The sequence below is a fragment of the Mirounga leonina genome, unplaced genomic scaffold, assembly GCF_011800145.1.
Source record: "Mirounga leonina isolate KUSES-001 unplaced genomic scaffold, KU_Mleo_1.0 Mir_175, whole genome shotgun sequence".
Classification (NCBI taxonomy): Eukaryota; Metazoa; Chordata; class Mammalia; order Carnivora; family Phocidae; genus Mirounga; species Mirounga leonina.
Genome location: NW_023270453.1, coordinates 34153220 through 34168733, shown reverse-complemented (window position 1 = coordinate 34168733; position 15514 = coordinate 34153220).

Below are 15514 nucleotides of genomic sequence, written 5' to 3'. Positions count from 1 at the left end.
CCCCTGGAGTAATTCTGGCCACTCTGGGCAGCCTCTCCCAAAATGCACATCCTTGTTACTGTCAGAGAAGGGACAGATTACCTGGCTAAGTAGGGAGAGATGTTTGGACAAACAGCCATGAGAAAACAGGGCTCAACAAATAAGACTTTAAAGAGATGCCTGGAATGAAGCAGGTGAGTGTCTGGGATGGCTAAGCCTGACATTTCAGCTTTCTCTACAGAATTACGGGATCATGCTCCATGTGGGAGCTCAGCTCTGACTGGAGGTTCTGATTGGCCAGTGCTGCTCTCTCAGCCTCCTTGCTCACCATAGTATGCCCCCACTCCATGAAACCCATGTATTCACACACACACACACACACACAAACAACCACAGTTGTTTCTCTTCCCTGAACCTTTGCTCATGCAGTATCCTCTGCCTGGACCACCCTTCTTCCCTTTCTCTATTTTGCCTGTCTAGCTCCTAATTGCCTTTTAAAACTCAGCCCAGGCATCACCTCCTCTAGGAAGCTTTCCCTGATTACCTCCAGGCCAGGTGAGGCCTTTTTCAGGATTATCCTTCTGAACTTGCCACTTACATTATTTATAGTCATATCTTTATGTCCTTCTATCTCACCTCCAGAATGCATAGTGAGACCACTGGACCTCCCAAAGAACAGAAAATTTAAGTCCAGACAGAAATGTCAGGGTTCAAAATGGGAGATGGAGACAGAGGTTAGGAAACTCCTGACATCTCCAACTGGACAGATTTCCTGGTATAGGCTTTTCCTTCATTGCACATACCACAATTTTGTCCTTATTTTATTTTATCTGGTTGATTAACACAAACATACACATACACACATGTAAGGCTGTAAAGGCAGGGGTCGTGTCCACCTTTCCCATATTTTCAGTATCTACCACAGTGCCTAGCACACAGATGGTGCCCTATAAACATGTGTATAATTAATTAATCGGCTAATTAAATAATGAGCAGACATGAAACAGATCAGGGAGAGAAAAAGCAGAAATAAGATCATAAATGGGCCTGAATTCCAAGGTTCATGTGTACGTGTCTATGTGGCACAAGAATGAACAAGCATAGAGATGTATGGAGATGATGAATAGAGATGTATAGAGATGATGAATATTGAGCTCCAATTCCAATGAAATTACATCCAAGCCGGGGAGGGTCTGATTCTGAGACTTATGTTTAAACAAATATTGAAACCACCATGGAATTTCTTTTCCCTGAGAGGACCCAAAGCCCATAACTTATTAAGTATAAACAGACTTAAATGATGAAGCTGCCTGGAATCCACGAATACCCTCATTTTGCATGTAATGAGGTGCAGCAGGATTTTATTCACTTACCCACTGGAATGATAACTTCTCATGAAGAGAGCACTGTATTTGTTTAGAAGACACTTTGATAAACAGTTTGGAGTAGAGCACGAGGCTCCACAAGTCATGCATAAGTCACAACAGAGGACCACCAAAGTGCCTTGGATAAATGGTGATCACAGTGACCCTGGGGCTCTTTTATTTTCCTCAGCACTGTTGTGAGTTGAATTTGCAAGTTTGGGGCAGAGAAGAATTGCTCTGATAATAGAAAAGAAGAGATCCAGGGTACTGCAGTGGGCGTCAAGAAAGAAAGACACATGGGTGATGAGACTCTAAGAGACTGGGGGATTTCTCACTCTCCTTGCTATGGGCAACATGATATATACACTCACTCCCTGTCTCCCCATAACATCTTCAGTAAATTCTGCTTGGCTTCTTAATGCTCTCACATGAGTAGATTTTTATTTGGGAGGTGAGAAGGAGGACTCAAAGAGTAGTATAAGTTAGTAGCTAACATCTGGATGTTAAAAGGACGGGGAAAATGATTCTTAGCCAAGCTAATGGACTTGCCAAAGAACCCTCTGCTAGCCATGGACTGAACCATTCAGATCCATCAGCTTCATCTCTCCCTGTCCTATACATTAACGATTTCAACTTGCCTTTTAGCAGGGTACTGCAGGCAAAAGAGAAGGAAGGGTGAGTTTACTCTGGAGAGTTAACATCAACATTTATTGACACCTAATGCACATCAGAAGGTTTATGTGGATCCTCACTTAAACTTCACATCATGTTATTTCTATTTCACAGAGGAAGAATGAAGAAATTCGGGACTATGGAGGTAAAATGTTACAAGTCAGGCAGCCAGTAAGTAAGTATTACAGCCAGGATTTGAATTCCCACCATGTTATGCCATTTCCTTATAAAAGCTGGATGATGGCTAAGGAAGGGGAAGGGGCAGAGTTGGGAGATGAGGCCACCGATACAGGTAGAACTTTCTGGAAGAAACTATTGCCATGGAGCACTTAACACTACAGGGAGCCAAATGAGGTGTGCTGGTAAGGTAGATAATCAGAAGCCTGGGAACCATGGGGCTTATATTTGCCATAATCACCAAGGGGAGTCAGACAGTGTGGTGCTGAAAATGCAGGCATTGGAATCAGGCAAATCCTCATGTGAATTATGGCTCTGATTTATTATCTAAAATGGTTCAACTCTTGTTTTCCCTTTAGAAATAATAATCATAAACATAAATTTAACAATTAGTCAAAAGAAGAACAGCCCTTCTGAATTAGGGAACAACTGCCACCAGAGAATAATAACCCTAAATCTCCTTTGCTGGGTTCATGGCAGCCTCCAGTTCACAGAGCGTGACAGCGCAACCTTGTAATTTCCTTAATTCCTAAAAAATAAACAAATTTCTGCTGTCATTGGGATGAATCTTAATTCTATGGAAGAGACAACGCCGAGAGCGGTGACTGTTTTGTAACCTTGGGCAAATTATTTCACCTCTTTAAGACACGGGTCTGTCATCTGTAAAAGGGGGGTAACCATGCACAGAAGTTTGTTTTGAAGATGCTGTGAGATAAGGCATGTAAAGTGCTCAGCACGGTGCCTGGCACGGAGCAAGCACTCACTGAAAGGGGGTGAGGGCAGTGGCAGTGACCATGATGACAACAATGATGGAAACAATGATGCAAAGATGAGACCCAGATGAGACAGTGATGCGTTGATGTTGATGTGGTAGTGGGTGATGGTGATGATGATGATGATTTGGTGATCATGGTGATGGTGATCATGGTGACAAAGACAACAGTGCCTCGGTAAGACCCTGATAAGCAGAGATCATGATGCTAATGTGTTTGTTGATGGTGATGTTGGTGAGGGTGAACATGATGAAGGAAGAAGAAACAAAAAGAAAAAAAGGAAAACAGAAGGAAGAAGGTATTAAAAGAAGAAAGCCTAGGATCTCTACAATGCAGCAACTACAACTTGTAGGTGACTAGGTCTCACATACCCAAACCTAAGGTGCTCTGTTCCTCCAACCAGAACAGATGTGCTCTTCCCGATCAGAGGGGCAGGAACAAGCACACCGATGGACATGGCCTCTGGGACCCAGCCCATTCCTCCCCCAAGGAGAAGGGAACCTTATCATTTTGATTCTCTGTCTGAAGAGAATAATGCAGCCATGTGCTTTCATGAGGTGAAGCCAAAGCCATAAAGACTAACAATATATAGGAGTAAACCTCAAGAGCCTGGTTTCCAGGTGGACCGAGACCATGATTGGCAGGACCTGGCCAAATCACTTTCTTGGTGTCATCATTCATGAAACAGAACTGAAGCCTTTACAAGCATTCTAAGAATATCAAGTGGATGAATAAGATCATATAAGCAAATGTGCTCTGAGTTCTCTCGAGTAGCAACTATGAATATCTCAATTTTTAGATAATTATAAAGTGCAGAATTATTCTAATGATTGAAAGCATGACTTTTAACAGGTTAATTAATCTTTCTGAATCTCTATTAAGTTTATACAGCAGTACCTATCTTATAAGATAGTAACAAGCTTTAAGTGAGGTGATGTATATAGAGTTCAACATTGTGTCTTTCTTATGGTAGCCTCCAGGAACAGTAGCTGATATTATTACTAGTGTGGGAGACAATAAGAAAATAAAACAAATATAAGCAAAATACAGATGTGATGATATGACTCTCTGGCTTAAAACTTTTAGTGGTTTCCCCGAAGTTCTAAGGACAGAGTCCTAATGCTTAATATTGGCTGGCAAACCCCCTCATGACCTAAAGTCCTGCCTAACTCCCTCCATAACTAATACTTCCCAAACTGCTTTTATGCCTCCCAGGCTTCAAACTCTTTGTGTACTCGCACACTTCCTTCATGCTGCTGGCCCTCCTAGAACACTCAGCCCCTAGGCTCCAGGGAGCTGCCTACCTCCGTGGCCCACAGCCCTTCGAATCTCCCACATTACAGCATGGTTGGGTAGTTTCCTGGTGATTTATCTGTTTCCACAACTACTTGGGATTGAGATGGTAAATTGACTGTTAAACTTTGCCATCTATCATAGCACCCGGCACAGAGCAGAGCCCAGTAAATGCTTGCTGAATGAAGGAATGAGTACCGTGATTGATGTTTGCATGGGGCACAGAGGAGGAGCATGGAAGGGGTCAGAGGAAGCCTGATGGAGGATGATACCTGAGCAGGATCTTGATGGACAGGCAAGATTTATCCAGGCAGATAAAAAGAGTAAGAGCATTCCAGAAAGAGAGGAGCACATGGACAAAGCACAGAAGCACTGGGGAAACTTCCTATAACTCCACAGCACTGAAATACAGGATTCTAGAGTAGGGTATGCAAGATGATGCTGGGTGGTGGGTGCCATCAAAAAACTTGGCCTTATCACAGACCTGTACCCCTGAAACAAATAATACATTATATGTTAATAAAAATTAAAAAAGAACCTTGGCCTTTATGCTGTAAACATTGGGCAGCCATTGAAGAATGTAAAGCAGGGGATTGATTTGATCAGATTGTGGCATGGGATTGGTACCTGGGACCTACTATCTGATTATTTCCCTTTCTTCCCATCCTCCCACCCGGTTCTCTTTCCTATGTCTTCTTGAATATATTCTTTCCTTTCCCTCAGTTTCCATTTACACTTTTGTTGACCCAAGATGTCAGAGGATCATGAATGAAGCTAGGTCATCCTAACAGCACCAACTGGGATTCAAGGGGATAAAATTCCATTCTGATACCACTGAAAATACTAACGGGCACTTCTTCGCAATATGAGGGCTCTGAAAATGAGGCAGATGGCCCGAAAATGAGTCAGGGATTGTATTTTCATGTTAACATAAAGGAACATGTTTGTCACTTGCTTAAAATAATTATTTGCCAGAGCATGCCTTGGCAACACTAAGCCTTTCCGATGATCAAAGCACTTTTTAAAATTGTAAATACAACTCTTCTCATCTCTCCTCTTTCAGTACAAAATACACACAATATCCATTGAACAGCATGGCTCATTAAGTTATTCTAAGATGGTGGTTATCAAACTCAAAGTCCCAGACTTCCCTGAGGATTAAGGTTAGGGTTAAGTTTAAGTCTAGATTGGGGTTGAGGGTCAGGGTTTAACATTAGGGTCAAGATGGCCTTTAAGGAAAATATTTTAGAGTGATTACAATCTGAGTCACTTAGAAGGTCCAAAAAACGAGACCCAAGACTCAAGAGGTTAGGTAGAAACCATGATATGAAACTAAGAATGAGAGGGTGGCTGGGAGCTAATAATCAATCGAGCATGGAGACATTTTTGAGAATGAGGATTAATACCCTTCTCCTAGAGCAGGTGTCAGCAAAAATTTTCTGTGAAGGACCTATAGCAAATATTAACTGCTTCACGGGCTACCTATAGTCTCTTTCTCAGATACTCAGTTCTGTGGCTCGAGAGTAAAAGCATTAATAGGCCATGCATGTATGAATAAGTATGGCTGTGTTTCAATAAAATTCTGTTTAGAAAAATAGGCAGCAAATAAAATTTGGCCCTTGTATTAGGGTCTTTAAGAGCATGTTTGGTGATAGACTATAAAAGGACAATCTTCTGAGAATTGAACCAGTGTAGAGAGATGCAGAATAGAGATATTGGAGAGCAAGATCAAGGCTGCAGCATTATTAGAAATCCTAGATCCAGCCACACTTGAAACTAAATTCCCCTGATATCTTCATTTACAGGTTCACCCTCCTCATCTGTGGTTTCATTTTCCATGTCCAGTTACCCATGGTCAACCATGGACCAAGAGCAGATAATCCTCCTTCTGATGTATCATCAGAAGGTCAACAATAGCCTAAACACTATGTCAAAAGACCTACATCATTGACCTTACTTCATCTCACCTTGTAGGCATTTTAACATATCACATCATGACAACAAAAACAGTGGGTACGGGACACTAAGATATTTTGAGAGAGAGAGCCATTCATAAAGCTTTTATTACAATATAGTGTTATAATTGTTCTATTTTATTATTAATAATTATTGTAGTAGTCTCTTACTATATCTAATTTATAAATTAAACTTGATCATAGGTGTGTATGCACAGGAAAAATCACAGTATACAAGGGCTCGGTACTATCTGTTGTTTCAGGCTTCTGCTGAGGATCTTAGAACATACCCCCTGAAGATAAGGAAGACTGCTATATATGAAATAACAAATTCTCTTTTTTGCTTATGCAGTATGAGTTAGGTTTCTATCCATTGTTTCTATCCAGAAAAGTCCTGATTGGCACATAGAACAGGTCTCATCCTAAATCTTCTGACTCCCATTCCAGTGCTCTTTCTTTTCAGGCAGAAATGAATGCGCTGGTTGAGGTATCTTTTGTCCCAGCCAAAGGCCAATGTTGCCTCCGTGGGCTGGATTTTATTCCGAGAAACCCGTTTCCTGGAGTATCATTAAAGGAAAGTATGTGCCTAAGAAATGCTGCCCATGGATGTGGAAAGTTGATAGAACAGCCCAGGAGGGCCAGATGGATTCCAGACAGCTGTGACTTGATGGAGGCGCTCCATTTGGCAGGGCCAGGGAGAGCCCAGCATGAACGGCATCAATTAGCAACCTCTTTTGAGAGAGGATGATTATAGCACATCACTGAGATCAAGTTTCATGCAGCCACTACAAATAATGGTTATAAAGTCTCTGTAGCGACATGCAGACATGTTTGATATGAGTTTAAGAGAGAAGAGCAGAATACACCAGAATTCTCATTCATTGCTAAAGAAATTATGAATTGGTACAAATGCCCCAGAAGGCAATTTTGCCACATGTATCAAAAACCTTTAAAATAAAAAACCTCCTGACTTTTGATTCAGTCTTCACCCTCCTCTCCTCGAAGAATCTACCCCAAGAAAATAGTCAGAAATGCAAGCATGGATTTCTGCATAAGGATGTTCATCACAGCATTATTTATAATGCAGATAAAAGAAAATAGTGCCCAAATGCCAAAGGTAGGAAATTGATGAGATACATGACAGTGTAGAACCACAGGGGGAAACATGATGATTGCCATCAAAATTACGATTAAGAAGAATCTCTAATGCTACAGGAAAATATTTACACTAACACGATAAGTTTTCATCTTTACTTACCTGGATATGGTGATGAAGTGTTTGAGTTGGCGGACTCAGGGATCCTCTTATGGGTTTATTTGCGTGGGGATGCTTTTCTGGGGCTAAGGAGTAAGAAGGAGGATTCCTAGAGAGAGAAGAAACCAAGGGCAATCAAAAGGATGTAACAAGGGGTGCCTGGGTGGCTCAGTCGGTTAAGTGTCTGCCTTCAGCTCAGGTCATGATCTCAGGGTCCTAGGACAGAGCCCCGCCTCCAGGTCCCTGCTCAGCGGGGAGTCTGCTTCTCTCTCTGACCCTCTTCCCTCTTGTGCTCTCTGTCTCTCATTCTTTCTCTCAAATAAATAAATAAAATCTTTAAAAAAAAAAAAAAAAAGAAGGGACACCTGGGTGGCTCAGTTGGTTAAGCGTCTGCCTTCGGCTCAGGTCATGATCCTGGAGTCCCAGGATCAAGTCCCACATCGGGCTCCCAGCTCAGCGGGGAGCCTGCTTCTCCCTCTGACCCTCTCCTCTCTCATGCTGTTTCTCTCTCGCTCGCTCTCTAATAAACAAATAAATAAAATCTTTAAAAAAAAAAAAAGAAAGAAAGAAAAGCAAAGCCAAGCCAAGCCAACAGTTCAAGAACCTCAGTGTGAAGAGGCAAAAATATTGTACTCTCATATACTTCCTTCCCTGCAGGAGGTGCTCAGATAAATGCTGAATTAACAGTTAACTCTCAGTCTTGGAGGGCTGGTACCTCGTAAGTAGCATTCACTCATTCACTCAACAAATTTTTACTGGGCATCTACTAAGTGACAGGCAATTTTTAGGCACCAGAGATAACACCAGTGAACAAAAGAGAAACAGACAAAAATGTCCGCCTTCGTGAAGCTTATCTGCCAGGCAGGGTTTCAACTTTGGCTGAATATTAGAATCATCTGGGGAGTTTTGAGAATTCCCATTGCTTAGGACACACACACACACACACACACACAGATTGACTGAAGTGGTGCAAGATAAGAACTAGGAACAGGTAACTTCCCAAGTGGGCCCAGTAGGCAGTCATCTGGGAAAACTGAGAACCACTATTCTGAACCAGTGGTTCTCAATTTGTGGTCCCAAGACCACCACCAGCAGCAGCATCTCCTGGGCACTTGTTAGAATGCAAGTTCTCAGGCCTCTCCCAAGATGTACACAAACACTCTGGGAGGGGACCCAGCAAGCTGTGTTTTAACAATCTCTCCTGACGACCCTGATGCCACAAAAGTCGGCAACCACTGCTCGAAGCAAAATTAACTGGGGCGGTAAGTTTTTAAAGGTAGACGAATCATGCTCTCCCTCTTTTCCCAAACACAAGACAGGAATCACAAGAGCATCCTCCTCAAGTCCATACGTGACTGCCGCACCACTGGGTTTTTAGATGCTCCCACCAGCTGCTCAAGCCCTGCTCTGCTAAGGGGGCCTCCTCTCCCCACCCAGTTCCCCAGTCAGCTACTCCTCCCCAACTGCCAACGAGCCTGGCATAGACACCCTCTCGCTGCCATCTCCACGATAAACTGCAGGTGCAATTGGCCCCCCAGCCATCTGATGTCCTTACCTCCCACAGGCCTGCCTCACTTTGCCACACACATAGAGAGCCCATTTTACATAACACACGTAAACACATTCCTCCTCGACCACAAATATCACATACACACAAGCATTCATGGTCAAGCATACATTCACATCCTCTTATGTTGTTCACACACACACACACACATGCACGCACACACACACACACAGAGAAATCATATTTTACCAGTAATTCTCAAATTTGTCTGTATATTGGCCTCACTTGCAAGCTTTAAAAAATGCTGATGCCCATGCCACAAGCCACACCAATTAAACCAGCATCTCTGGAGTTGGAACCCAGGTATCTGTGTTTTTAAAGCTGCCCAAGTGGTTCCAATGCGCAAACAAGGTTGAAAAGTCCTGTTCTATGCCATGACTAATAGAAGAAGTAAGAGGATCTCAGCTTCTTTCAGAAAGGAGACAAGATCCATGCTGGAAACTGGAATTGACAGACTTCCAGAGGTCTCATGGGAAGCCTTTGAATCACTATTATCTGTACCACACATCTGGTGTTTCTTTCTCCATTTGCTGTATGCCTGTGAGTCAAAGACCACCAGGAACACACTTCGTCAAACCAGGTTGGCTTTACTGGCCCACAGTAATGAGGGGGATGGCCCATGATGGAGAAGATGCCATGAGTCATCTTAGTAAGAGGTTATTATTAGTATTAGCAGGAACTTGTCATAGGATTTGAGATGGTGTGTGATTTGGGAGAGGTTACAAGGGAGCAATTGCGCTTTACTCTGGACTGGATGTGTCAGGAAGTGAGGATGATGATAATTCTATGATTGGGGGTCCTAATGAATCTTATCTAGTGGTCAAAAGGAATGAAGTAGAGCTGAAGTTATAACTGATAAGGAAGCAGAAGTCACTCCTATAAGCCAGGAAATAAGGATGCCTGACTTTTTGTAGTTTTGACAGTGGTCTTGTTTTGTGCTCACACATGATTACAGAATGGTTTTGGGTTTGTCTTGCTCCATTATATCCACAGGGCGACCTTGTCTGATGTTGGTCATTTGTGCACCTGCCAGTGTTCACCAGGACAGCACCAAGGACCAGCTGTGAGTGTGAAGTCAGCACTTGACTGTCCAGGGCTGTTTTTCTCTTTCTCATCTCTCCTGCATTCTCCGTGTTGACTCTATATTGTCTCTTTGCATTTTACATGTGTCTGCTTGTTCCTCTAGGAAATAACCCTCACCTTCTCAGCCTCCTCTATAATACATGGCACATACAAAATACATAGCACACATAATACCTGCTGGATGTGTAGACAAGGGAGCCTTCACACTCTGAAAAGTAACCTGGTTTAGATTTGGAATCAGAAAATCCAACTTCCAATTCCCACTTTCTACTTGCGAAGTGTACAACCTTGCAAACGGCTCAACTTCCCTGAGCTCTTCTCTGAGGGTGACAGTCCCTGTCTGCCCCACTGGGTTTCTGGTGGGAACAGATTAGACAACTCTGAGAGCACAAGGGGGTGGCAAAGCAGTAGATTCTCATAAAAAGCACATAGGGTAGGTAATTGGAGTGGACAGATGATTGGTTTGACCAGTAACTTGGTCAGGGGTAGCAAAACACAATTGGCTCTGAGAGTCCTCTGAGGACTTACAAGTGGGGACAGGAAGTTGAATTACCAGGTGGAATGCCAGTCACCTAGGTGACACTCCAGCTCTTAAAAAAGAGGTTTCAACAGTAAGCAACCAGACATTGAACTTGCTTAAAAGGCCATCCCGCAACATTTTCTGAGTGCTTAGTATGTGTTAGGCATTATGATGCAGAAATGGAAAAAAATACACTTTCTTCCCAAAGATGCTCCCAGTCTATTGGGAGAAAGACACAAATAAAACTGCCATTCAGCATAATAAAAAGGAGGAGGAGGAGAAGCACTTAGAAGATAGAGTAGAGCATACAGCAGGGAGGAGATAATCCTATCAGGGGCGGGGGAGGAGTGACAAGGAGAGTTTAGGGGAAACCTGCACAAAAAGGGTAATGAGGTTTCTGCAGGATGAGTAGGAGCCTGCGAGGCAGAGGAGGAAGTATCAAAAAGAAGTGACCTGTAGCAGGGGGGGCAGTAGGTGCAAAGACAGGAGAGTATGAAATACTCTGATGTGTTCTGGGATGGTGAAACACATTCATAAATAAGTCATCAAAGGTCTATAAGACTGCCTTGTCGACTATTACATCCCCAGACCAGAACAAATTGTCTAGGGCATTGTACTTACTTACAAATGGAGGGAGCAATTAATGAACACTATAGCTGTTTGCTATCAGAGATTTAAGCCACTGTGACAGAATTCCAACCATCTACAAATGTATATGGATGGTGTAGGCTTGCTTTACAGGTATAGTTACATTATATTTTCACTCTTCTAGTCCCATGTATACAACTCTTTGGAATTATCTGTACGGTTAACTGGTTTCAGTGCTCAGAACCAGGTTTTTTGAACAAAGAATTGCATCAATATTGAGATGTCTTCTTATTATTCGGTCCTTAGTTACCTGCTGTCTTCAAATAACTTATTCAGGAAGGGTCTGACCCAAGGGCACAAGATTCCCTCCCCAGGCTCTTCTGAGTTTGGCTTCTAGAAAGTCAAGTTTAGTTAGCTATCTGTAAGATAACAGGCCACGAGAGAGCCCTGGGCTCTTCCCAAAGACCTTGCTTTTATAGACTCAGATGCGAATTCTAGGAGTAGCTGCCAAGAGAGCTTTGGGCTTCACAGACCATGTGAGTGGAATTCCCCTGGGTGATCAAAACTGAAAGTGATCTATCTGGCCAAATGTAGTAGGTGGAGAGGCCATCCTTTTAGGATATGCTCCTAAATTAGAGGAGTGGGTACACTTCTACCAGGTCTGTAGCCCCTCTGTGCTGAATATGCTGCACAGCCAACTGGCTAACTTAACCACTCCTGTCACCCCACGTGGCAGCCAGGGCTGGCCAGGCTTGAGACAAATGGGTCCCCACTGTGGCAAGCATAAAGCAGCGCTCACTAATAAAACGAATGCCTCTTCTGGGTAGCTGAGGGAGTGTTGGAGACACAGACGGCCCTATGCATATAAGAGTCCAGATTTCATTAAATGGGAGCATGAGAAAAAAGCTATGCTCTAAAATAAGCTACTATTTTTTAAAGATTTTATTTATTTATTTGAGACAGAGAGAGAGCATGACCTGGAGGGAGAGGGAGTAGGAGAGAGAATCTGAAGCAGACTCCACACTGAGCATAGAGCCCGATGTGGGGCTCGATCCCACGACCCCACAATCATGACTTGAGCCGAAACCAAGAGTCGGCCGCTTAACAGACTGAGCCACCCAGTGCCCCAAAATGATGTATTATTTTATACCCCAATTGAAATTGGCATATGAACTAAATAAATTAAATGTAAGTAGACATTTGACTTATCTCAATCTGTAGAAATTGATATTTTTAAGTTGGCAAAAAAAGAAAAAAAAGGTATTTAACCATCTCATTAAGAAAATGAAAGTTACAGTAAATTTACACATACAGATATATTTAATACTGAGCACTGTGAAAGAGGACCTGGGGAAAACCTGGGAGGATCAGGAAGGAGAAGGAGTGGCTTTAAGCCCCTGGAGCCATCCCCATATGCCACCTACACAGAGGACTCGACATCCTTGGAGAGGTTCACATTCCTGGTCTCAGCTTCTCCCTGTGACCTCTCCTCTACCTCTTTCCATAAAAACTTCAGTTTCCAAGACTCTGTCCTTAATTTATTTTTCTTTTTTACTTTTTAAATCAATATGATGGAGGTATAATTTATGTAAAATAAAATGTATCCATTTTAAGGGTACAGCCTGATGAGTTTAGACACCGGTATATGGTTGTATAACCCCCCCCATCCCAATCAAATATGAAACCCTAAAGAGTATCCTCATGTCCCATCATGGTCAGTCCTTTCTGTCACCATAAAGCTGTTTCCCTGTTCTAGGATTTAATATGAATGGAATCAAACAGTATGTGCTCCTCCGTGTCTAGCTTCTCTCCCTCAGAATGAGTTTTCTGGGATTCATCCATGTTCTTGCACATACTGTTAGTTTATTCTTTTTCATGACTGAGGAGTATGCCATTATATGAATCCCCTTCTATTCATTTATCCATTCACATAGTGAAAGGCATTTGGGGTTTTCCGATTTTTGAATATTACACCTAAAATGTCTACAAACATCCAACATCATGTGCTGTCTTTGTCCAATGTTGGAACACAGTTATTTCACCTGTCATATCGAGTTCTGACTGCCTACAGTGGCTGCATCATGGGCAGGAGAACAACAGAATAATCCTTAATTCCCATCAACAAATTTGCCTTCCTGCCCCAGATCTTCTGGCTTTGTCCTCCTCAGGAATGTGCTATTTGACTCCAGCCTAAGACACCCCTGCCTGCTGACAAAACATATTCCCATCAACCATACTCCTGCCCTGAAAATGGTAAACAGGTATTTATGAATCAGGTGTAGATGATCAGGGTAACTTACCCAGTGGCCAGTCATGTCTATGGCACCTACCCCCAACATGATGCATGAGAAGGGGACTTCCCTCTGTCTATCCTTCCCCAAAGCCTATTACACCAGTCTAACCAGGAGAAGCCCAAATTGAGGGACAGTCTACAGAACGCCTGACCAGTACTCTTGAAAACTGTCAGGAAAAACAAAGAAAGACCAAGAAACTGTCACTGGACCAGAGGAGACTCAGGAGACGTGAGGACAAAATGTATTGTGATCTCCTGGAATAGAAAAAGGATAGGAGGGGGCGTAGCAAGATGGCGGAGGAGTAGGAGACCTGGGTTTTGTCTGGTCTCAGGAATTCAGCTGGATGGGGATCAAACCATTCTGAACACCTACAAACTCAACAGGAGATCGAAGAAAAGAATAGAAACAACTCTCTGAACAGAACAGCGACCACTTTCTGGAAGGTAGGACGTGCGGAGAAGTGAATCCGAGGCGATATTCGGGAGGATAGACAGCGGGGGAGGGGCCTCCATCGGCCGCTTCTGGCAAGTGATAGACCCGCGGAGCACAAAATCGGAACTTTTAAAAGTCTGCTCCGCTGAGGGACGTCACTCTGGTGGCTAAGCGGGGGGTGGAACACTCCGGGACAGTGTGGTCTCAGGACCCTCGAGGTCACAAAAAGACCGGGGGTGCCTGAGTGCAGCAGAGCTCCCAGGTAACGGAGCGGGAAGCCGGCTGCAGAAGAGGAGCCCAGGCGCGGGCTCTCAGCTCGGGGTGGCCATAAACCGTGATCCGCGGCCCAGTCGGGCCCCTGCTCCTCCAGCAGGGACCCAACAAGCGGCAGATCCGGGGAGACTCACCTTCCTCCGCCAGGAGGAGCCGCGCGGGAGGGCACCGCAGGGACCTGCTGGGTTTGGAGACTCCACCCGGGGTCGCGTGCCAGAGATAGAAACGCGCGGTCACAGGCCGGGCGAGCACGGAGTGCGCTGGAGACCGGGGAGACGGGAGTGACTGACGGCTTTTCTCTGGGGGCGCACTGAGGAGCGGGCCCCGAGTTCTTGGCTCCTCTGGGGCAGAGATTGGGAGGCCGCCATTTTCACTCTCGGCCTCCAAACCTGTACGGAAAGCTCCAGGGAACAAAAGCTCCCGAGGGCAAACCCGAGCAGATTACTTAGCCGGGAGGGGGCAAGGGCGGGGCAATTCCGCCTCCGGCAGAGACATTTGGAAACCACGGCAACAGGCCCCTCCCCAGAAGATCAGTGAGAACAGCCGGCCAAGACCAAGTTTACCGATCAATGAGAACGACAGAACTCCAGCGCTAGGGGAATACTGCACATAGAATCCATGGCTTTTTTCCCATGATTCTTTAATCTTTCAAAGTTAATTTTTTTAAAATGTCTTTTTCGTTTTGAATTTTTCTTTTTCCCTTTTTCAACCCACATCTTATCAATTCCTTTTTTAAAAAACATTTTTATTTTTCATTTTTAGAGTCATATTCTATCCCTTCATAGTAGTTACCCTTATTTTTGCATATATATATAAGTTGTTCTCTCTTTAAAATTTTGAGATACAGGGGCACCTGGGTGGCTCAGTCGTTAAGCATCTGCCTTCGGCTCAGGTCATGATCCCATGATCCTGGGATCGAGTCCCACATCAGGCTCCCTGCTTGGCGGGAAGCCTGCTTCTCCCTCCCCCACTCTACCTGCTTATGTTCCCTCTCTGGCTGTGTCTCTCTCTGTCAAATAAATAAATAAAATCTTTAAAAAAAAATTTTTGAGATACAGTTTCTTCTAACAGATCAAAATATACCCTAAATCTCTAGTGTATGGCTTTGTTCTAGTCTCCTGCCTGATCACATTCTCTCCCTTTTTTTTCTTTTTTTTTTAATCCTCTTCTTTCTTTTTTCAAACAACTTCTTATCAATTCCTTTTATAAAATTTTTTATAATTTTCATCTTTACTGTCATATTCCATCCCTTCATCATATCAACCCTTATTTTTCTACATATATAAGTT